At 40.4% G+C, this 23,479-nt stretch overlaps 1 protein-coding gene across 4 annotated transcripts in view; it reads left to right on the plus strand.

Moving 5' to 3' along the window:
• Positions 1–23,479, plus strand: part of HTR4 (5-hydroxytryptamine receptor 4) — a 209,055-nt gene that overhangs the window by 167,543 nt on the left and 18,033 nt on the right. For 2 of the 4 annotated variants that reach the window (XR_012160260.1, XR_012160261.1), the window contains one exon: positions 10,817–10,876. The exons of the other annotated variants lie outside the window; for them this stretch is intronic. The gene's annotated coding sequence lies outside the window, so the exon portion shown is untranslated. The remainder of the gene's footprint in view (positions 1–10,816; positions 10,877–23,479) is intronic. 4 annotated transcript variants of the gene reach the window in all.

Here is a 23,479-nt window from a genome sequence, read left to right on the forward strand (position 1 = left end):
TAAAATGCAGTTACATCCTAACATTATAGTTGTAACTATAGATGGGTTCAAACCAAAACCTACCTGAACCCAACCAAACTTCTCAGAAGTTAAGATCTACCCTAAATGAAATGTTTTGGGAGGAGGTTTGGGGGGAGGGGGAGGGAGGTGGGAAAGAACAAAGAATTAAATTTAGGCAAATTTTAAAATGAAACATCATTTTGAAATGAAAAATGAAATTGTTTCATTTTGAAAATGTTGAAACAAAACACTGACTTTTAAAAAATGTAATAACAATTTTTTTTGGCCAAAACTGTTTGCCAAATTCAACATAAATTTGCAACTAGTTCTGGTTGACTCAAAACTGCATTTTTCCATGAATAAAATATTTGTCTGAAACATTTTGCCTAGTTCTAGTTGTATCGTATGAGAATGCATGAGACCTGCAGTCATGATGAGGTAGACAGCAAAATAATGCCAGGTTGTGGTAGGATCTTTGGGGTTACACCTGTGAAGTAGGGAGTGGGTTGGGCTACTGTAAGAGACCACATCATTTGTTTAAGGATTAATGCTTTCTGTGCAGGAGAATAATTGGCAACACAAAGCTGAATTTCTAATGCCAGGAACTTTGTTCCTGTTGTATATTAAACTAAAAGATCCAACAAACCAGAGGAAACAAAGAGGAAGGAAATCTCATATTTCTCTGTTCCGGAGTCTGTAAGTTCTGGGCAACCACCAGCTCGGACTCTCTAGTGGGGGCAGTTCAGGAGAGCAGGGCTAACATGTGAATGCTGTAACAGGGAGTTGATGTGTAGAAAAGGAGTGAAGTGGTTTGTCTCATTGTCCCAGAATCCATTCTTGGCTAAACCAGTGTAAATATAGAATATCTCTACACTGACTTCCCTTGGAGGGGGGCAGTGAACCACCTTCAGTACCTTTCAGAATGGAAAGAGCGTGTTAAGTAATGGCCTTCGCATACCAAAATATCTTATTTCTAGCAAACACATTGAGACATAAATCCTGATTCAGTTCTGTGTCATCTGTTATTAAGTACTAACTAGGATTTCAGATTGCTGATCTATAAGTTGCCTGTGTGTCAGTAACATTCCTCTGGGCTGGCTTTATGTCCATTGAGATTCTAGCTCAGATAAAAGCAAGAGCACTGGAGCAAACATCACATGGGAGCTGTATCACAGGAACAATACTTGCATTTGGTTTGTGTTTTTTTAATTCACACCTTCTCTGGGTTTATTCCTATGGCTGCTGGCAATGAAGCTCAATCTAGCTGTTCAGTGATATCAAAACCAGACTCACCCAGTTCCACAGAGGCTGTAGGTCGTGTATATGCATCCTTTTGTTTTGTGGGCTAGCAGATAGGATGCTGCCTTTGCTTAGACCAGTCATTGTGCAAGGATTTTGTTGGTTTGTTAATTTTTGCTGACTCACTTTTCTATTCGGGTCACTAATCTCATGGCTGTCTTAATGCAAGTAATCAGCATGGGCTTTTTAAAAAATGCAAACAAATAGCAACTTTCCACAGAAAAATCACCAGCAACTATTCCTTTTTACACAGGACAAATGTCTGAGCATCCGCCTCGGGAAATATTGGTGACTTTTTTTTATAGTTCAGATTATCAAGTTTGCTGATTTCATGTCATTCCAGCAGTGTTAGCACTGACAGTCCGCTAGGGAGAGGAGCTCCTTTTCTGTAGTGATGCTGAACTGATCCCCTGCAAGAGACAGTGGCACACTGGGGCTGATTCGGATCTGACACCAGCTTTACATGGATGGAACACAGTTGAGGTTGAGGGTCTTAGTCCATTTTTGCATCAGTGTAAGTGAACGAAGAGTCAGACTCACTGTCATAATGTGGCTGAGGAAACTAGGGATGGGGCAGTTTGCCTGAGTGAAGATTTTGAGGATTGGAGCCTTAGATTGTAAACTTGTGGGTGGGGGCCATGTGTTTTATCTGACAAACACCATATGTATTTATTATTATTATCCTTCAAAATTACATCGTAGGGATTTTTTGATAACTAGCCTTCACAACATACAGGATCTTTAAACATTTAAAATTTATCCCCATGAGTCCCCAGTAAATCTTGATTGTGAATCAACTCTGTAGGTTTCAGTAGTCAGGAGTTCTGTTAAACTCTCTGCAAAATTCCTGCATTTGAGGTGCTCAAATGCACATTTTTTCCTTTGACTTTCCTTAGAAGTGCCTCGGAGAGCTGTCTCCTGCAGATCCTGCATTGTGATGTCTTGCACTCCTGACATGTTGTTGAGCTGCTTATTCAGACCTTTAGGGATCACTCCAAGTGCTCCAGTGATCACCAGGATCATCTTCTTTCTTGTTTTCCATAATTGTTCCACTTCATGGCAGAGTTCTTCATACATCACCATCTTCTCTTCTTGTTTCTTTATGTTTTTGTGTGCTGATCTGGCACTATCAATCAGCAAGGTCTTCTTTGACTTCTTTCCTACAACTATGTCCAGTCTGTCTGCCTGCCCCATTTGGTCTTTGACAATTGCCAGATCCTGTAAAATCATAGCCTCTTTCATTCTCTAGAGCGCCTTCAGTTTGGTGCTCATAATACTGCATGGTTTGTTTAAATACATGCTTGCCACAGAGACTCCAATGCAGACACTTGGCAACTTAATTATGCCTGTTCATGTATTTCTGCCAGTCAGGCACCTGCAGGTGCTCAACACATGCTCCATGGTCTCTTCCTTTTCAGTTCTGCAGTTCAGGGGACAGTTCTGTCAGTCAGTTTTGTTTTGAACATAATTAAGCCTTAAGGACTGCTCTGGTACACTCATGAGACTCTCCACTTTTCTTTTGAGGTATCTTTCTACAACTAAGCCATGAATCTGTTAATCTTCAGTCACTAATGAGTGTGCGGGGTCTCCACCACTGTCTGTACAGTGATTTCTGTGTAAATATTTTGAGTCTTTCTTTGGCAGTTTGTATCTCCTTTCTTTGATGCTTTCTGGGGCTGGGAACACACTTGGCCATTGCTTGTTATTGCAGCCAGATGATCTTTTACTTTGGCTGAATCCTTGTATATTTTGATTGATTGTCAATTCCTCCACAGATAGCAAAACTTTTCCTTAATCTCATCACTGGATGTACATCCTGTCCATATCTTCATTGCAATCCATGACACTACGCATCACCAAGATCTTTCTTGTTTGGAAATCAAGTTTTTTTTCTTCTCCTCTTGATTTCACTTGATCATTCTAGAGGTGTACTGTACTATTTGGTATCCCCCATGTATTAATGGCTCAGATCAAATTATTCAAGTTGAGTTTTGTCTTCAGAGTAGTTCTTGTTAGTCTGTAATGTTCTTTCCTCACTTCTTCTTTGATTTCTTATGTTGTAACTCTAACAGTTTTGTTATCCCAAGGAATTTATAGGGGCCATGTTGAGAAATATCTTGGATAGTACCTTTGTTATCTTGTACCAGTCTACTCCTCTGTACAGATGCCAATGCACATTTAGCCAAGCCAACCCGTAGCTTTATATCATCACCAAACTTTTCTGGACATCATCAATCTCTGTATCTCCTTTTGTGATCATCCATATCATTTAAGATTATCCATGTATAGTATTTATTAATTATTAATTATTATTATTATTACTATTATTATTGCAATGGAGCCTAGAGGAATCAGGGCTGCATAGTGCTAGGCAGTATATTTCTATATTGTATAAGCAATAACAATAATTATCACTAATGATGAATGAGTCCAAGCACTTCTGGCTAATATGAACACAGTAGCTAATTTAGACTCCAATTTAGCCTCTGTGTTTATTCTGAGAACTAATTAACCCTTTTATTTGCTGGATGAAACTATTGTGCAGAGCATCCTGTCAAACAGAGGACACAGTACAGTATGTTACTGTAATTAAATAAACAGATAACTGAGCTCAAGAAATTGCCTACAATCATTAATTAGGATTAATTAGGCAAAATGATTTACAACTACAGAACACAAAACTAAGCAATGCTTTTATTGGCCAGGAGAAGCAGCTGTGATACACTGTACTCATTACTTATATATCAGGAACATGCTGTTCAGTAACACTAAAAAGCAGCCTCATGAAATAAGTTAATTCAATTAACTGTGTTTTGCCCCAGAATACAACCACATTCTTGGTGAACTACAGATATTGTAATGATCAATGCAGACAGTTCCTCCCTCAATAGATGGTACTGTATCCTTAACTTAATAAGAAGCGACTGTCTTGTGTGTTATTATGTTGTTGTATGATCTGAGGCTTTTAGCAGGAATTTCAGTCCTGCCTGCATGTGCTGGAGTTGGGACTTGCCATGTTCCAATAAATCTCTGTGATTCAATAAGCAAGTATTAAAACATGTCTATTGAGCAGTTACATGTTAGGAGCCTGGCCATAGAGAAGATGGAAGGAGAGATGAAGAGCTCCCAAAGTATAAAGAAGCTTTTCTTTCTAGACGATGCTTGAGGCCAGCACATAGATCAGTTGGGTTCATGATTTGTCTCATCTTTTACTTTAAAAGCAACACTTTCATCTGCATGATAGAATGATTACTCATGAGGGGTCACTAATGCTGCTCAGAAATAGCTAGCTCATCTTGGAGTATTCAGATATGATAGACAATTATAGTAATTGTCAGTGTTTCTTATTTTAGAAGGAGGGGAGTTCAAATTTGTCTCTTCCCCCACTCAGAAATAATACCACCACAAAACATTGCTCCTGGTCAAATCTGACAGGCAGAATTGGAGCTAAGTTTTGCAAAAATGAAAAGAAAAAGTGTCTACCAAAGAAATGTTTATTTAATCCAGGATTCACAAAATAACCAGCTGCTCTCCATTGTGTCCAAGTCCTGAAGGGACACTGCATCTCACAGGAGATGCTCGGCACGTAGAAGAATCAGAGCCTTTTTCCTAGCTCTTATCTAGTACTTTCATCAGTAGATCTCAACGTACTTTACAAAGGAGGTCAGTATTATTATCTCCATTTTAGAGTTGGGAACCTTAGACACAGACAGGGGAAGTGACTTGCTCAAAGTCATCCAGCAGGCCCATGGCAGAGCAATGAATACCCAGATCTTCCAAGTCCCAGTCCAGTGTACTAGCCACTAGACCATACTGCCTAGCAGTGAACTGCTTTTGCTCTTTGTGGGTTTTTTTCCACATACTTTCAAATGTGCAAACCTGTGTGAAATCTAATGTTCACAGACAACTATCTGACAGGTTTCAGAGTAGCAGCCATTTTAGTCTGTATCCACAAAAAGAAAAGGAGTACTTGTGGCACCTGAGAAACTAACAAATTTATTTGAGCATAAGCTTTCGTGAGTTACAGCTCACTTCATCGGATGCATTCAGAAGTGAGCTGTAGCTCACAAAAGCTTATACTCAAATAAATGTGTTAGTCTCTAAGGTGCCACAGGTACTCCTTTTCTTTTTGCAGACAACAATCTGTTCATCACATAAACACGGCTAGTAAGAGCTGCTGCTATGTTTCTTGTCAGCTGGTCTTAAAATACTTGGGTGACGTTAAACTGTATGAAGTGTTTACAGTAACAAGCTGATGATCGTAAAACACTTTAACTATTAAATCCTGGAGAGCATTTTATTATAAGTGGCCACTAACAATAGGCAGCTTAGAGTCTAACACTCTGAGGTGGCCTTGCAACACTTGTATAGCAATCCCTCCTAGTAGGTGCTGAGCAACTTGAACTCCTGTTGAAGTGAATGGGAGTGAAGAGTGAGGAGCATCTCCCCGGAGGCTCTCAACACGTTGCCAGATCAGGCCCATAATGGCAAAGGCCCAGACCTAGCAAAGCACATAAATGTGCTTAACTTCAAGAGTGTGAGTAGTACCATTAAAGCCAATGTCCCAACTCTTAAAGCTAAGCATGTGCTCAAATGCTTTGCTGGATCAGGGCCTAAAACATTCCTGGAACATGCTGAGAGCAAACAGTGCTTTTCCTTCTTGGTGCAGCAAAGATAATTATGCCATCAATTTATTTGCTGGATTTAATATTATGTTTCTTTCCGAGCTTCTGATTTTGCAAACATAATGTGTATATATAGAATGTATATGGAAAGATAATCTCCATATTTTATCTATTTACCAGGACCATGTTGCCTTACTAATGGTGGTTTCCTTCTAGACTGATGAAACCGATCATCCTTGTAGAGGTCAGACTGACTTCTCTCAGTAACATTGTTTTCATATATGCGTGGCGTGCTCCAAGGCTCACAGTTCCTGATTTCTTAACTGGCACTCTAATACTTAGTTTGAGTTGCTAAACCCACACTTTTGCAACTGTTGTTGATCACTCTAGGACCTCGTATAGTGATTTAAAATACTGGAACACACTAAAACTCATTTGGCTTGGAAACAGTTGAGATTCTGTGCCTGTATTTATTGTCACTGCCTTAATGCCTCAGTGTAAAATGATTGAATTATCTTAAACATTTAAGAGGTTTTTGATTTTGACAACTGAACTGCCCTTTGATGGTATAAGAGGTGAGTATAGTTGAGTCCGGCTGGAGCCATAAGAGGTTCATGTGTAGTTTGCAGTCAAATCATTCCTAGAATGCACTAGATACTTAGGTGTGAATCTGATTTCCAATTCCTCTTTCAAAGTAAGGCCCATTTTTCAGGGAGGATGCGCTGGGCCCTTCTGTACCATTAGGGAAATCTGTGTAACTGTAAGAACCATTTGGAGGTAGGATAATCTTCCAAAGGAAGTGGCGGAATAACTACCTTTGGAGATAATGAAGTTTGGACCAATCAGTGAGGTCTGGGATAATTAAATGACCTTGCCTTTTCTTTCTGCACACATGGGATCTAAGGAGGAGAGAGCATCAGTATTTACAGCGAACATACAGTCTTCTCTTCTTTCTTGTCATTCTACCTTCATGTTATTTTAAATATACTTTACTAAATGTAGAACATTTTAATCGCCTGGTCCCATCTGCCAGGTTAAGGTGAAAGACGCACCAACCCCTGTTTTCATTTATTTGCAATGCTGGAAGCCAAGAACATAAAGGGATATAATGAATTTTCCTTCCCTGTCAGCCTGCTGTCTCAACATCTCCAAAAGATCTCTAGTCTTCTTGCCAGTTTACACCAGCTGGGGTAGCTCCACTGATTTCAGAGGAGCTAGGCCAGTTCACATCAGCAGAAGATCTGGACCCACATATTTTGTTGGTTTGAAGAATCCTAGAAATTAGAGTTGGAACGGCCAGTTAGGTCTCCCACTGCAGCTCAGTGCCAATGCAGGTTGTTCCCTTTTATACATTTTTTTATTGTCCAAAATGATGAAGCTTCCACTATTCCTCTGGGGAATTTACTCCCCAGACTAATATTCAGTTTACATTTTCCCCTCCTTATTTTAATTCCATTACTCCTAATTCTACCTTCATGTTCTCACTAAATAACTCCTCCCCCTTCTTGCTGGTTAGACCCCACACACATTTTGTTGACTGTTCTCATTTCCCCCATCATCATCCGTTATCATGAGCAGCAATTGCAGAAAGTCAAGGCTGTCTGTGTAATAATATTAAGCTTCAAAACCAAAAAATTTAAATTGAGAGCTGATGCTGTCTACATCCTGGGGGACATTCGAGAAGGTTTAATTTAATTGTCTGCATATATTTGATCACATCTTATAGCTAGGTACCCAAGGACCTGACCATCCTTTATTCCATTCTAAAATAAGAGAGTTCAGATAAAGCTAAATTCTGCTCATAAATTCAGATGCTATTTATGAACATCCAAATCTAAATATTTACAACTAATAATACAGTGGGCACAAACAAAGGCTTCAAGACTTGATGAGTGCCTTTGGGTGTTGGTTCAAGGAAATGAGTTTTACACCTTGCCTCTGTACTCCAGAATAAACCACACACATTTTGGCAGAAAGAGAGATCTTTGCTCTAGAATGAATCACTTCTTGCTTAGAGAGAATGGATGTCTCTTCGATTTTCCCAGATCATCATAATCATCATCACCATCATCATCGTTTATTTATTTGAATAAACTTAGTGCCTAGGAGCCCTAGTTATGGATCACAACTCCATTGTGCTAGGCACTGTGCAAACACAGAACAATGCCAAGGATTGATGTGTAAGCAGAGGATTTAGGATGAGTATCTACAAGATAATAATAGATTAGTGTATGAAAAGAATAGCAAAAATCTGAGAATGCGTTTTACAGTAGTACCTAGGAACCCCACTCAAGGAACAGGGTCACATTGTGCTACGTGTTGTACAGATAAAAAAGGGGGCTGCACCTCATAATAGTTTTTGTTTTTAGGGGGTTTTTTTGTCACACAAAATCATGCATGTGTATGATCCTTTGAACAGTTATTTCTAAAATAAGGGGCAAAGTTCATCCTGTATTGGCTTGATCTAGAACGGGGAACAGTAAGCATAAAGGAAGGTCTGTCTCTTAAAAAAACAGACAGCTGGTTGCCCAAAAGGTCTCAGTCTCAGATCACTCAAGTTTGAGACCACTGAGCTAAATTGGAATGTTCTTCTTTGATTGACATCGATTATTGGTTTTTGCTGTCTCAGAATGGAGACAAAGGTAAATCTGAGCAAGATTCTGTTAGCAATGGGAGAATCATTAAGCTGTCAGACTAAGACAGAGAATGAGGACATGTCTAGTAGTACAGCGCTGTAGTATAAACTTTTCCTAAATCGATTGCAAGGGTTCTCCTGTTGCTGTAGTTAATCCACCTCTCTGAGAGGCAGTAGCTAGGTCAACAAAATGATTTTTCCATCAATCTAGCCGCATCTACACTTCGGTTAGATCATCCTAATTACATTGTCCTGGGAGCAAAATTTTTCACCTCCCCGAGTGATGTAGCTAGGTTGACCTAAGGCCTTAAAGACAGGATCATCTTCTCTCTGAGGCAGAAAATACAGAAACCCTGAGAAAATCGAAGAACAGGATATTGCTTCCTGAAGCAATTCTACCTTATTTGGTTTCTTGTTAACTTGAAATTATAAGACAACACATAAACCAACAGGCCATTGAGGGGGGCTACTGTTTTTGTGTTGCTTGGCTGAATCGTCATACATGTAGAAAGACTTCATCTTTAAAGGACGTCATGAAATGCATGTGCACTCACTCATATCAATATTGCTTTAAAGGTCACGTTCACACCAGAGCATTCTGAGTCTTGGGATATTCCAATAAATCTCATTCTGAGAATCAGAAAAGATAAACTCTGATTGGTTTGGTGAAGTCCTTCAATTAACATACAGCACAGGAAAGTCTCAAGCAGTCATCTATGGCAGAGTGATTCATTAACTGGTAAAGACAGAGGAATCACCGTCATAGAAGCATGGTGTAGGGAAAATGATTTGGACTGTAGGTATCAAACTATGAATTCAAGTATCCTTTCAATGTACTTTCCTAATTCCCTTTAGTATTAAAAAGGTAAAGAATACAAACAGGAAGTTCTAGGTCCAAAAATGTAATCTTTTAACGAGTTTTACAAAGCCTAATGTGAATCCTCTGGAAATGTTTTCATGGTTATGTTTTATTGCAGTAGTAACATTTTGTTTTTAATCTAAACATGCTACAGATTTGGAAGCCCAAAGTCTGTGATAGCACATGAGTTCATCAGTGAATTTGACCACAACAGAGGGACAGATCTCAGTGGATGTAATTTTGTGTAGCCCCATTGACTTCAATGGAACTATGCTGATGTACACCAGCTGAGTATCAGGCCCAGAAAGTGAAACTAACCAATCCAGTTTCACTGCTCAGGCTGAAGGAAATGCAAATAATAAGTAATAAAAACAGCATAAACTGAGGACAAGTCAATTCGATTTTTTTTAAAAATTGTCTGGGTTTAACTAAATTGCTACTAGCAATGTGGTAGATAAGGAATTTCTTTTAAATATATCATTTTTATCCTGACAGTGCTTTTCTAAATGGAAGTTTCATGCATGGACCAAAGGGAAAATTCACCCCTTAGCGTTTACATGAAACCCACACCACTAATCTAGTTTTCATTTTAAAAAGAAGTTGTTCAAGCATTTATATCTTGTCCTTAAATTCATGCTACTTTTTTCTTTATAGAAAACATTCGCACTTCAGCCCCACAATGATTATTGATTTATTACAAAGTAAGGCTGATCAAACAAAATTTGCCAAATGCAGATTTGGTGAATTTTGGCTTATTTGTTGCATCTTAAAGTATTTGCATAATACTGTTAACTGAGAATCTATTTGGTATTTTAAAAATATCCCAGGCACATGAATGACAACCCTCTGGATTGTTCATTAACTATTTGATCTTGAAATTCAGTATTCAGACTTCAGTACCCAAATTGCAAGTGGGTTGTTCTCTGTCATGTGGACATTACTCATGTAACTGTGATATGTTACTTAAATAGGGCTGAAGATATGTATTTGACTGAATCATTCAGTCAGTTCCAAAGCTTTATGAATGCCAATGGGCTAACTATGATTGAGTCAATCAAAGACTAAATATTTATCAAGTATTGGGGAATTTTGTTCGATCAGCACTGTTGCAGAGTTTTCTGCTCCTCTCCTTTTCTGTGTGTGGTGTTGCTACAGAGCCGTAGAATTCACTTTAGAGGAATAGAATCACTGATTGCCGGGGCAGAGTGCTGATGTCTGATGTAGGGAGCACATTCTCTGCTACTTCTGATGACTGTAAGTCCGGGAGCTGCTGCTTTTGAGTTAAACAAGTAATTTCAGCTGTGGCAATTGTTAGAATCTGGCCTTTGAATCCAATGAGACTCCATGGTGTTGTTTTTCCTGATCCTGTTGAGCCCTTCAATTTTCTCTTGCTTCCAGGATTTACTGAGCTCCAGCATGATCCTCATCCTGGTCCTTTCATCCTTCCCTGATGACCAGGTAACTCACTCAGTTTAGATCTAGATTCATCTGTGTCCTGCAAAAACCTGCTCTCTCGTGCGTGCACATGCTCCCTCATTGTAAATCACTGGCATCAGAAATAGCTTACAAACTATGCCCAGCTGTTTGCTTTTTGGTGTCTTTCATTTCATGTGGGGCTCTGTGACATACCCTCTGACATACAGCACCCCACACATTTGTGCGCTAACAGATTTGGAAGCCTGGTCCCTTTCACTTTAGTAATCTAATAGTCACTTTATTCTCAGGTGATTTCAGTTTTGCTTGTTACAATTTACTCTGTAGGGGTGAAATCCTGGCTCTGTTGAAGTCAGTGGGAGTTTTGCCCTTAGTCTGTTAACTAGGCCCAGTCCTGTGAGTGCTGAGCCCTAGGTCAGTACATTTCTCATTTTAAACAATTTGCTTAGGATACCTTTCAAATGTTGTCAGTTAGCTTAAAACAAAGCATAGTTTTGAGTGAAAGCCCGTTAGACAATGCCAAATGCATTCATTTGGTAGCTACCCATCTTTAATAACTACACCTTTACTGTGCAAGCTTCAGGGTAAAATAATAGAATTTAAAAGAAGTCATGGCTTCTAAATAAAGATATATTATATGGGCATCCTCTACTTTTTTGGTGAAGGCTCAGATTTGTAGAATTGCCCCTACAAAGGTGTATGTGCATATAAATGAACACTTTAGCAGTGAATGCAATAATGGTAACTGTGTAATCTCATATGACCAGTTGGACGTCTAGCTACACAAGCAATTACCTTGGCTTGCACATGCAGTTGCAATAATGGGCACACATTTCTTCATATGCATTTCTAGTTATCTGAGCATAGCTATACAGATATATATTTAAGGCTAGCTTTTTTTTAAACCCAGAGAATTAAGTGCTATTGAAATATATAATAAATAACAATCATGTTGCCTGCTTCAATACAGGTCACACAGTGTTTCTTTGATCCTGAGATAGCTACTTAGCTAATCACCATAATTTAAACTGCAGAAGGAGGCATTGTCTAATGGGCATTAATTACAAAACAAGCGTATTGCAGGATATTAAAGAGACTCTCAACTTATAGTTGCAGGTAATGTTAAACCCCATGCCCTTTGGCCCTTATTTACTACATGTTTCATGAATACAAGGGCTTTGGTTTGATTTTACCTTGTTTGTGCCCATTGTTATCCTGCTAATTAAATGTAAATGGACTAAAACAAGGAACATGGCTTATTGCAGTCTTGGCAAAGGGTTCCCAGTTTCATGTGTGGTGCAGACAGCAGCACTAATTACTTGCAAGGTAACTATGAGCCTTCCAACTGAGCCTGCATGCCAGATAGCATCAGAGCTCCAGGTGCTAAGTGAAAGGACTCCAGGAACCTTTGACTTCCGTATAGAAAGGAGACTTTCTGGAGAAAGAGGGTCATGCCGGAGCAGGGAAGGGAGATGACTTTGTTGGTGATCGGTGTATGTGTTCCTCTCACCTGGTTGCCAGACATTCTGAATGGGCCTAGTTACCTCATCTTCTGGCCAGAATCAATGCATTGACCAATGCAGCCAAGACTCTTACAGAGTGAATTGCAGTCTGCAGGCAACATGTGCAATAGTGGATCTGAAAAGGGCCTGCCCCACTGCTCTTTTTTCTCACCAGACCCCTCAGAGGACAGACAGAGGTCTGTGACTATGCTGTCCATTCCCTTGGAGCCCCCGACTGACTGTCCCTCACTCCAGTGCAGCTTGTCCTCAGCCTGTCTCCCTCACTGCCCCCCAGTTGGAGAAAAGTCCTCCAGTTCTGACCAATTCAGATAGTCTGTGCGTGACCTTAACCAGTCTCTACTGGATACTTTCTGAAGAGGGGGAGCTCTTTTCGCCATGGTATTTGGAGCCAGAACCGGTGCTCCTATTAGAAAGATTTAGGGGCAGTTTTTTTCACTGGGTTAATGTCACACATGAAAGTGTATTTATGTGAACCCCCTGACCTTGTTGGGAAAAGCTGGTGGGGCTGACACATAGGAATTGCCTGGGCTTCTTGCTAGGAGATGCTCAAGAGCAGTGTCACTAAGACTGGGAGAGCTGTATTCAGATAAGGGGCCATCGCACCAGGATGTCTGGGAGTATGTGTATCTAACACCGTATGCCTAGACTTAGCCACTGAATCCTATCAAAATGAATGGCAGTGGGGATGTTACATCCCAGCACACAGTGACAAATATTTAGCCACCGGTGTCACTTTCCATTGCTCCCCACTGCATCCATGAAGGGCAGCTAGCCCACAATTTGTCCAGCTAGCCATTAATTTGCCAGTGAATGAGTGAGAGAAATAATCTGGTGGGAGGATCCTCTCTGGAATGTCAATATGTCAAAACTCAGGCACTAAAAACATACCTATTCGTTGTATTATTTTGGTATTATATTTAACTAAGCTAAAGATGGGGATCAGGTATTAGGGAAAGGGATGCGTATATGGGGTGGGGGACCAGACAGCATAAGTGAGATCACTTGAGCTACCATCCCTTGGGGGATTGGGGAAAACACTATATTATGCTCATCTTCTATAAGGGTCTCATTTATATTTGAGGTTAGGCACATGCTTAGGCTGGAGCTGGTTAGCGTTTTTCATTCAAAACACTTTTCAATTTTTTTTTGGTCAAAATGGAAAATTCCCTCTGAAATGTCTGATTTTAACAAAACAAATGTTTTTTGTCAAAAAAAAACAAAAACTTTTACAATTCATTTTTTTATGAAACTCTAAAAACTTTTGAAGAAAAAAAATCAAAATTTATCAACATTTTTTTGCAAGAATAAAAAAAATATTTCCCAAGCAGCTCAAGCTTAACTGCCTTCTTGGACAGGGCCCTAAGTAACCAGAGTTCCAGGCACTATGGGCATAATACTGGCCTTCATGGTCTGCGTCACTGGGAAGCCAACCATTCTGGAATGCAATGTCTCCATTCCATGAAATATCAACCTCAGTTGTTTTTGTCACCACTTACTTGCTTTGAAAAATGGACTATATTTTTTTCCAGCAGATAAAAGATCTAATTATGGTAGTTGCAAGATCTCCTATTATGAAGAACATTCATTGTCTTCTATCTGAATTTTCTTGTTCCAAGAAACCCACTGTGAACTATTGCACATGTGTAGATAGCAATAAATCCCTCATAACGGGATGCTGTATATTTCTAACATTGCTGAGCACTACTGAGCACCTAATTACTCTGCTAATTATCAGACCTGCCTTGTGTGCTGTGCTAATTATGATGCAAAAATAAACTATAGACCAAAATGCACAGGTAATCACAGTAGATAATTTAACTCCAAATGTAATGCTAATGAGGGAGAAATGTAAATGTAAAGCCAGTGAGAGGAGGAGGGGAATGAATGGGTTTAGATTCTGTAGTGTGTAGATTAAATGGTCTCTCTCGCTCCCCCACTCCCATTTCCTCTCTCCCTGGTGTGAATAAAGATAAAATGGTTTTAGAACCCTGAACACTAGTATTTCTCTCAGTGATGTCAGGGCCATGATAGTCGTGCAGGGTCTGATTGTTTGCCTTACTTCTATGAACACATTAAATATCATAACAGAAAAAGGACAATGCAGAGAGGAAGAGGGATAGCTCAGTGGTTTGAGCACTGGCCTGCTAAACTCAGGGTTGTGAGTTCAATCCTTGAGTGGGCCATTTAGGGATTGGTCCTCCTTTGACCAGGGGGTTGGACTAGATGACCTCCTGAGGTCCCTTCCAACCCTGAGATTCTATGATAAGGAAGAGCTATGGCATGTCTGAAGTGGGAAGAGTCACCTTCTCTTGATTGACCTCATCCTATGGAGCCTCTTTTTGCCACTATCTCTCTGTGCCATACCCAGGATCATAGCCCCTAAGTTCCATAACTTATTGCTAAAGTTGACAGGAATATCCGGAAATGGAAAATGGGGGCACATGATAGCCATGTGTGAGTGAGGGTCTGAAGGGTGTAAACACCTGAGGAGGGTGCAGAACTGGCCAGTCTGGAACAGGGGGGGAATCTAACTTGGAGTAATGGGGTTGGAATAGAGCTCAGGGATATTTAAGATGATGAGTGGCATAAGTTTCTCAGCAGTGACATCCATTAGCATGTGGAATAGTCTCTCAAGTGGAGTACCACTACCTGGGACATCTGAAATTAGACTGGACAAAGCAATGGAAAGTGTGCTTTCGGGAACAATCCAGCATTGGCAGAGAGATGGCTTGGGTGAATTAGCAGGTCTTTACCATCTCTAAAGTCTGTGATGAGGAGAGTACGAGTCAGAGAAGGAGTGAGTTAGGGAAGGGTTCTCTTCACTGAGAATGATTATGCTCCTGAATGCTGTTAAGCAAGATTTACTTCTGACAAAAATCACCAGTCATTCCATCTCATCCAACTGCCCCCTACCACTCTCTGAGAGGAGATCTGAGGCTCTGCACCTGTTTCCACTGAGATCCTCTGAGCAGCTGTGAACAAAAAGCAAAATCCCCAGTTAAAATATAAAGATGTTTTTAAAAATTGTATATATTTCAACACAACGTAACCTGGTATTTTATCATATTGGTACTTAGACACCGTGGTGATGGGCTCTTCATAAACACAAAGGGACCGATGATTAATTAGGTAGGGGACTCTCCATCATCATTTCTCAGCGCATTTAGAGATTTGTCTTTCGGGTGCTTGGCACAACAAATTCACTCAGCCTCTGTCTGCAACTCACAGAAGAACAGTGTCCAATAGCCAAGGAGTATTGAGCCACCATCATCACTGTAAATGGAGGGGAAGAATTCAGACTGAATTAGCTGATTAAGGTTCCAAGCTAGACTCTAGAGTATGGTGCATAGTGAACAGCAAGGAGTAAGCCTCAAAGGCCCAGATCCTCAAAGGTATTTAGGCTCCTAATTCCCATTGATTTCAGTGGGATTTAGGAGCCTAAATGCCTTTGAGGATCTGGGCCAAAATGTTCAGAAGTTGTGTTCACATAAACACCCAAATTCTGAAGTTTTTTCGGAACTCTTTAGCGTCTCAAGTCTGTAGGATTTGTCTGGGAGCTTTCTCCTTTCGTCTATGAAGAGGTGAGAGATAATTCATTAGTCATTTTCAAGAGAGGTGTGCGGTGAATGTATTAACAATGTGCCGGAGGAACACAGCATCTATTGTTCTAGGGGGAATCAAAACTGTCATTAGGAAAATGAGGCAGATAACTTTAAAGGTGAATTTTGTGCTGGTGAAAGCTGCCACGTTTGCTAGCTCTGTAAGATGTCATCTGCTCGTGCACAGAATAGAAACATGGGAGTCACCATAACAGATCAGACTAATGGGCTATCTAAGCACAGAGACAACAGCAGCAAAAGCTTCCAACGTTCCTGTCTCCTACCTCTGAAGGACCATGTTTGGTGCTTAGCTTTCATCCCCATCAAGTCATTGTTCTCTCTGAGACTGACAACAAGGCGGGCAATTATGACAACGGTGATAGTGCATTTTGGGATGTGGACACTTCTCTAATTAGGACACAACTGTACTTCAGTGGCTTATTTGACAAAGGCCACCAAACCAAGCAATCAATGGCTAATTGCTTTTGGTCGTGGTGCTGACCTGAGCTGGATTCAAACAAGTCTCTAGAGGAAAAAGGCTCTGCACCCCACAACCACCCTCCTGAGTACTCTCTCCCGTGGATAATGCTGATTTAAATTTTGAACTAACAGTTTTTTAATATGTTCCACGGCCTGTTACAGGGAGAGATTATTTGCATATGACTAGAGCACATGGAGATGTGCAAGCCACACAGGCTTAATTTGAGAGTTCAGATCCTATTCTAATCACAACAAAAATGAATTTACTGCTGTCATCTGAAATCAAACCAGGCCTATGTTAGCAATGTCACATCAAGCAATCAATCACTGATCAACAAGGAATGGACTTCGAAGGCCCAGTCCACTGCCTATGGAAGCCAATGGAAAAACTCCATTTGTCTTCAACAGGGCAGGGGTGGGATGACTAGGGCCATAGAACCCTGTATTTGGCATGTGTCCACATCTTGTGAGGTCTGAAACAATGACAGATAACAACTGACATGCGAAAGGCTTCTTGGTGATGGAGGGAATGTGAAACACTGTCATGGCAAATGGGCTGCAGCTGGAGCATGCTGCTATTGCACTGAGCACCTTCCTCTGTGGTTTGTGCTCAGCAGGAGGGTGCAGGTTTCAAATGAGAGTCTGGTGCATAAGCATTGCTGCAATGTGACTGTTATAGCATGGAATGGGATCCAGCATTTGATGAGGCAAAGAGAGAGGGAGGAGGGGAGTTTATTGCCCTGCTAGTCAGTAAAGCAAATTAGAACTGAACGAAGATTTGATTTTCATTGCTGCTATATACATATTCCATGCAAGAGCTTATTGCCGCTCTCCTCAAAACTTTGACCTTTGAAAGAACTTGTTGGCTGTAATTCATGCTGAAATCTTTGCTCTGAATGACAGCCATAATTCCATAGTTATTTCCATTTATTGAAAAAAAAATCACTGCTAGATGAAGCAGACTAAATGTACAGTCTAAGTACTTTGACTTTATATACACACACAAACTGGATGCATGAAACCGTACCTGCAATTATCTCTACATTTCCATTTAGCAAACTTAGAACACTTCAGAAACTTCAGTAATCTAGATGCAAGTATTTCCTATGCTATGATGATAATAAGGAGGAAAAGGAGAATCATAACCATGAGGAAGATGCCCTTAGATAACTGTAGCAAAGGGCTTTGGGCAAATATAATCTAATACTAGTTACTTATCTAGTTGGAAACATATACTAGACTTCACAAATGAAGGAAGAAGGAATTTTAGCAAATACTTGTAGAGTGATTGGATTTTCAAAAAGTACTTAATACAGCCTCAGATTGTACTGTACTGAAGGGTATTTTAGCCTAGTCCCATTTTACATAAGCAAAACATTTTAAACTAAACTACATATGTTATTTGGAACAAACTATTATATTAATTATTTTTTCTTACAATAGCACCTCGAGGCCCCAACCAAGACAATGTCCAAATTGTGCTAGATACTTTACATACAGGTGGCAAGGGACAGCCTCTAGCCCTAAGAGCTTACAATCTAAAATGGCAAGATGGACAAAGGGAGTATTAATTTCCCCATTTTATAGATGAAGAACTGAGGCACAGAGAAATTAAGTAACTTGCCAAAGGTCACACAGAAAATCTGGCAGATCTCAGAACTGAACCTCGTTCCCTTAAGGTCCAGACTAGTGTCTTAACTCCAAGACCATCTTCTCTTAACAAACTCTTTAAAGAAATCTTTTAAAAGCTCAGCTGTTCTCTATTCTATTAGTTCATAGTCAGTATTTGTAAATAGGGTTAAGATCAGATAGTTTTAGTCTCATGCTTTTCTCTTCTTCTTCTACACTTCCGTGGTGTATAAAGCATACAATTGCCTTCTTAGAAGGTTATTATTCAGGTTGACTGTTCTGAGTGGGGCCAGACTTTCAGCAACCTTTCAGAAATGGTGTGCCGAGTCTTCATTGATTCACTCTAATTTAAGGTTTTGCATGCCAGTAACAAGAATCCATGCAATCCATGCTGAGCTGTGCCCCCTCTTGGCCCTGTCTGCAACCGTCACTGCACCAGGCTGGGGCCAGAGGGCCACAGCTGGGAGCGGCTGCAGAGCCCCGGGCTAAGGCCAGGAGCAGAGCCCCGGGCCGGTGGCCAGTACCTCAGGGCAGCAGCAGAGGCCCCCTGGACCAGTGGCTGGGACCCAGGGCTGGCAGCAGGCTGAGCAGGGCCGGCGGATGGAACCCCAGGCTGGCATCAGAGCCCCCCTGGACCAGTGGTCAGGACTCAGGCAATGTGAGTGCCACTGAAAATCAGCTCGCATGCCACCTTTGGTACGCATCCCATAGGTTGCCTACCCCTGCTTTATAGCATCATGCATGAGGATCTGGGCTGGTAAGCAAAGATAATGGAATGCAGAGCCTTTGCCCTCTCAGTCCTGTCTGTAATGACTGTAAGTCACTGCCACCGTGGTGACTCACATGAAATGCATCGGTTGTCTCAAACTAGTTCCCTGTTTTTGATTTTTGATAAATCTCTCTCTCTTCTGGGGTCTGTAGCAGGGGGACGGCAGTGCCTGGCAATCTCCCTTGAGAGGCCAAGCTGAATTGTCCACACCCGTAGAAATGATCCGTCAGGGTCAGGTTTGAGGCACATTGGAGAGAGGCAGTACAGGCAAACTTGCACTAATGGTGACCATGCTGTAACTCTCCAGTGGATAAATAAAGAACTTCAGTCTCTGAGGTTCTCAATCCAGGACACTCCTCCCAACCAGTGAGCTTTGCCATATAACATAGGAAAAAGAGGCTCAGTGACCAATGTTCTCTAAAATTCACTCCAGTACCGTTGATTGGGCTGGAGGCTACAGACTTACCACCAAGTGTTTGATAGTCCCTTTCCTGTATTCCACTCTTGAGTTTGGATCTCCTGAAGGTTACCATCCAGTTATCAGACTGGCTTCTTCAATTTCATTTCCTGAACATAATCCAGTGAGGTCCTCAGCTGTATAAATCACATTACTTTACCTAACTGAGCTGATGTAACTTTGACACAGACCAAACTCAAGGAGCCAGATTCACCCTTGGTATAACTCCACTGTTTTCCATGGAATTGCACATGTCTGGTTGGATGCAGTCTTGAAATGAGCCTGAGACTGCAGCTAATGCAGAGCCAATCCACTGGAGCCAAAGCTGAATGGGCAGAGTGAGAACCCGGGCAGAGTGAGAACCCAGGCAGAGTTCCGCTAATAAACAGTGTGCAGGGACTATTTGAGTTACATCTGTAAAGAAGAGAAAAGGGAGAAGAGGAACAAACTGAAGTAAAGGAAGTCAAAATACACATTTCCTTTCAGTGGCATGTTTCTTTCTTGAAGTGAGAACTGGGAGCTCATTTTAGGAGTGAGGCTCTATGGAGAGATCTGACAAGATATACCAGAAGCTGGAATAAGTGGGATGGGAAGCAATTGTTTTTATAAAAGTCCAACTAAATTTTAATAAAGAATGATGAGCATATGCTTAGTTCCAGGTCACAAGATGTGATGGAATGTACTTGATCTGAAGTAGATACTTCACACATTGAGTACGATGGCTCAAGAACGTCAAGTGATTCCGAGACAAATTTGTATTTAAATTTGACCACAAAATGTTTTAAAATCCACATTGCTGGTGAATCCATCTAAATGCCTTCATGAGAAACTGATGTTAAAAATGCAGCTGTAGTGAGAAAGTTGCTTTTTTGACTATATTTATGTACATTTTACACACTGCATCACACTGTCCACTGTGCACTGCTTAGGCCCAAACTCTAAATTTTCTTTCCTTTAAAAAAATATTAAGGAGACAATAGCAGGTCAAATATACCTTCAAACTTGATTGGGGTATTTTAGGAAATTTTGAATCTTTTCAGGGACGTACTGGTGTTGCTGGATTATGGTTCCCATCGTGCTAGGGGCCATACAAACATAGAACAAAAGATGGTGCTTGGCCCAAACAGCTTCCAATCTAAGTATAAGACAAGAAACAAGAAGTGAATACAGACAGACAGATGGGGAGCACAAGGAAAGAATTCGATCATATTGGTCAGCCTGATAAGCTGTGGTCTCAACACACCAGCTGTGTATCCATTGTCAAGATGTATCCTATTGTAGGATTTGTTGGCTGACTGTTGAAGAGTATAACTTATGTGCATGTATGATTCTAGCTACAAAGATACTAGTCTGACTTGTTTAACTGTTTCTTTGCCAGCACTGTGGTAAGGGAACCCTGTACTCCTGCCTCATTAAGCAGTGCCTTACATAAAATATGCTTACTGGCTTTACTGACTGTCAGTATGCAGTGAAGATAAATAGTCATGGCAGAAGAGGATGGAGACATTTGTCAGCTAGGCAGAAAAATTTAGCTCCCAAGCAGGTGCAGGGAGCCAGTCTGAATATTGGCACAAGCAGAGTTTCACCTTGGCATTTCTAGCTTAAAATTTACTTTCCTCAAGCATTTGTGGGAGTAAAACATATGCTTGAATCTTCAAAGGAAGTGAGCAAATGTGTAAATGTGACTAAAGGAAATGCGTTCTTAAACATCAGTGAGCACTAACACAACAGCTCTATGGTGGTCTCCCAGCTCTTGCATACACTTAAACTTCATTGCTGCTTTGGTCCATTCAAAATAAATTCCTTAAAAATTTGCCACTCAGAAGGCAAAGAAGATCCTAAGGAATTACAGAGGTGTATGTGAAAGGGCTAACATATCTTTAACAAATACACCTTCTATAAATCATTAATCTGTCTCTGGGTGAAAAGACGTCAATCATGCAAAGAAACACAAAGATTACAAATCAGAAACCAAAATCCTTCTCTCTCTTGAAATTAGGATAAATGAGTAATTTACAGAGAGACAATCTGAGCAGTTGTACTGGAAACATTAGATAGGTTACCAACAGGGAATATGAAATCAATTTAAGATGTTCTGCAACATTAACACATATCAGCAAAAAAGAAGAATGAGAGGTAAATTCCAAGCTCAATTTCACCCCAGAAATTGTATTGAGCAGGTTCAGAAAGTCATAAATTCCAAGGCCAGAAGGGACCACTGGGATCCTCTAGCCCTGACCTTCTGTATAACACAAGCCATAGAACTTCCCCAAAATAATTTCTAGAGCAGATCTTTTGGGAAAACATCCAATATTGACTTAAAAAATGATGGAGAATTATGGAGAATCCAATACAACACTTGGTAAGTTGTTCCAGTAGTTAATTACGGTCACTTTGTGCCTTATTTCCAGTCTGAATTTGTCTAGCTTCAACTTCCACCATTGGATTGTATTATACCTTTCTCTGCTAGATTGAAGAACCCATTATTAAATATTTGTTCCCCATGTAGGTAATTATAGACTGTAATCAAGTCTATAACATTCCCTTTGTTAAGCTAAATAAATAGAACTCCTTGACCCTGTTACTATAAAGCATGTTTTCTAACCCTTTAATCGTTCTTGGAGCTCTTCTCTGAACCCTCTCCAGTCTATCCACATCCTTCTTGAATTGTGAACACCAGAATTGGGCACAGTATTCCAGCAGATATCACACCAGTGCCAAATGCAGAGGTAAAATAGCCTCTCTATTCCTACACGAGATTGTTTATTCATCCAGAGGTCAAATTAGCCCTTTTGTCCACACTGTCACACTGGGAGCACATGTTCAGCTGATTATTCACCACAACCCCCAAATCTTTTTCCAGCAGAGTCACTACTTCCCAGGATAAAGTAGGCGGTGCTGTCCTCCTTAACATCCTGTAACGATTTTCAGCTGTTACCCAAATGTGGCAGTTCAATTTCCCTCTCTGGAGGCATGAGTCATTCTGCTCAGAGCCAGCAGAGAGAAGGAAGTCAGTTTGTTCCATGAAGTCCATACACTTATTAAGAGTGGGGCACAGATAAGCATGAGAACCATCTGTGATTAATGATTCGCAATATAGGTTTGGACCCACAGATTTAAAATGCCTCCAAATGTGGAGGAAGAACTGGAACTTCTGGTGATGGAGCTTCTTGTATCATTGTGCCAACAGCCCAATAGGAATAGGTTGTGGGGTGAATTTTTTGTCTTGTTTTACATACTTTTCAGTGCAAATATAATTCTCCCTTTACTTTTGTTCCCCATCTTCCTTACCAGAGGCCCACTAATATTTGCTTATGAGAAGCCATAAGGGGAAAGGCATGCCTTGCTTATTAGTGCCACAGTAAATAGCCTGAAGATGTAGAATCTTGATTTTCCCAGATGGATTTGTTGAAGACTAATTTGTAATTATATCATAATGTGCAGAGAATAGAGTTGGTCAAAATTGTTCCAGTGAGATTTTTTTTTTCAATGTAAAAAGCAGTTTTTGTTTAACCAAAATGTTTCACAATTTGCATTGAATATTTTCCATTTTTCGTTTTGTTTCCTTTTGAACTGAATTTTTCTTTTTTATCTGGTTGGCAAAGAACAAAAATGTCAATTGAAAACAAAATGGATGAAGAATTTGTCCAAATTAGGCTGTGTGCTTGATCAAGCAGAACGTTCCAGTCTCATCCCAGTCTAGTAATGGGATTAAGCATACTCTTGCATTTAAAACAAACTAAGAGTAACAGAACCTACCAGGACTTAAAGTCACTGCTGTTTGCACCCTTTGGGTTCCATGTAGGTTGCTACAGCTGGTAAATCCACATATTGCAATTGAAATGAAAACCAAGAGCATCACCAAGAGCATATGATTGCTGTTCACTTCCATTGCATAACACCACAAATATAGGCTATGGAGGGGGCTTCTGTTTTTAATAAAAAATTCAAAGCAGCTTCATCAGCAAAGAACTTGTGACTAAAGTGGGAAGCAAATCAAAATTAAGGTATAGAATTATCTTCAGTGGAAATTAATTCTAAACATTGTAAGGACGGTCCACTGGTTAGGGTGCTAGCCTGGGACTCAAGATATTCACGTTCAGTTCTCTGCCACAGACTTCTTGTGTTACCTTGGGCAAACCACTTAGCGTGTGTGAGCCATAGTTCCCC

This window comes from Lepidochelys kempii, chromosome 8 (genome assembly GCF_965140265.1).
Source record: "Lepidochelys kempii isolate rLepKem1 chromosome 8, rLepKem1.hap2, whole genome shotgun sequence".
In the NCBI taxonomy this organism is placed as follows: domain Eukaryota; kingdom Metazoa; phylum Chordata; order Testudines; family Cheloniidae; genus Lepidochelys; species Lepidochelys kempii.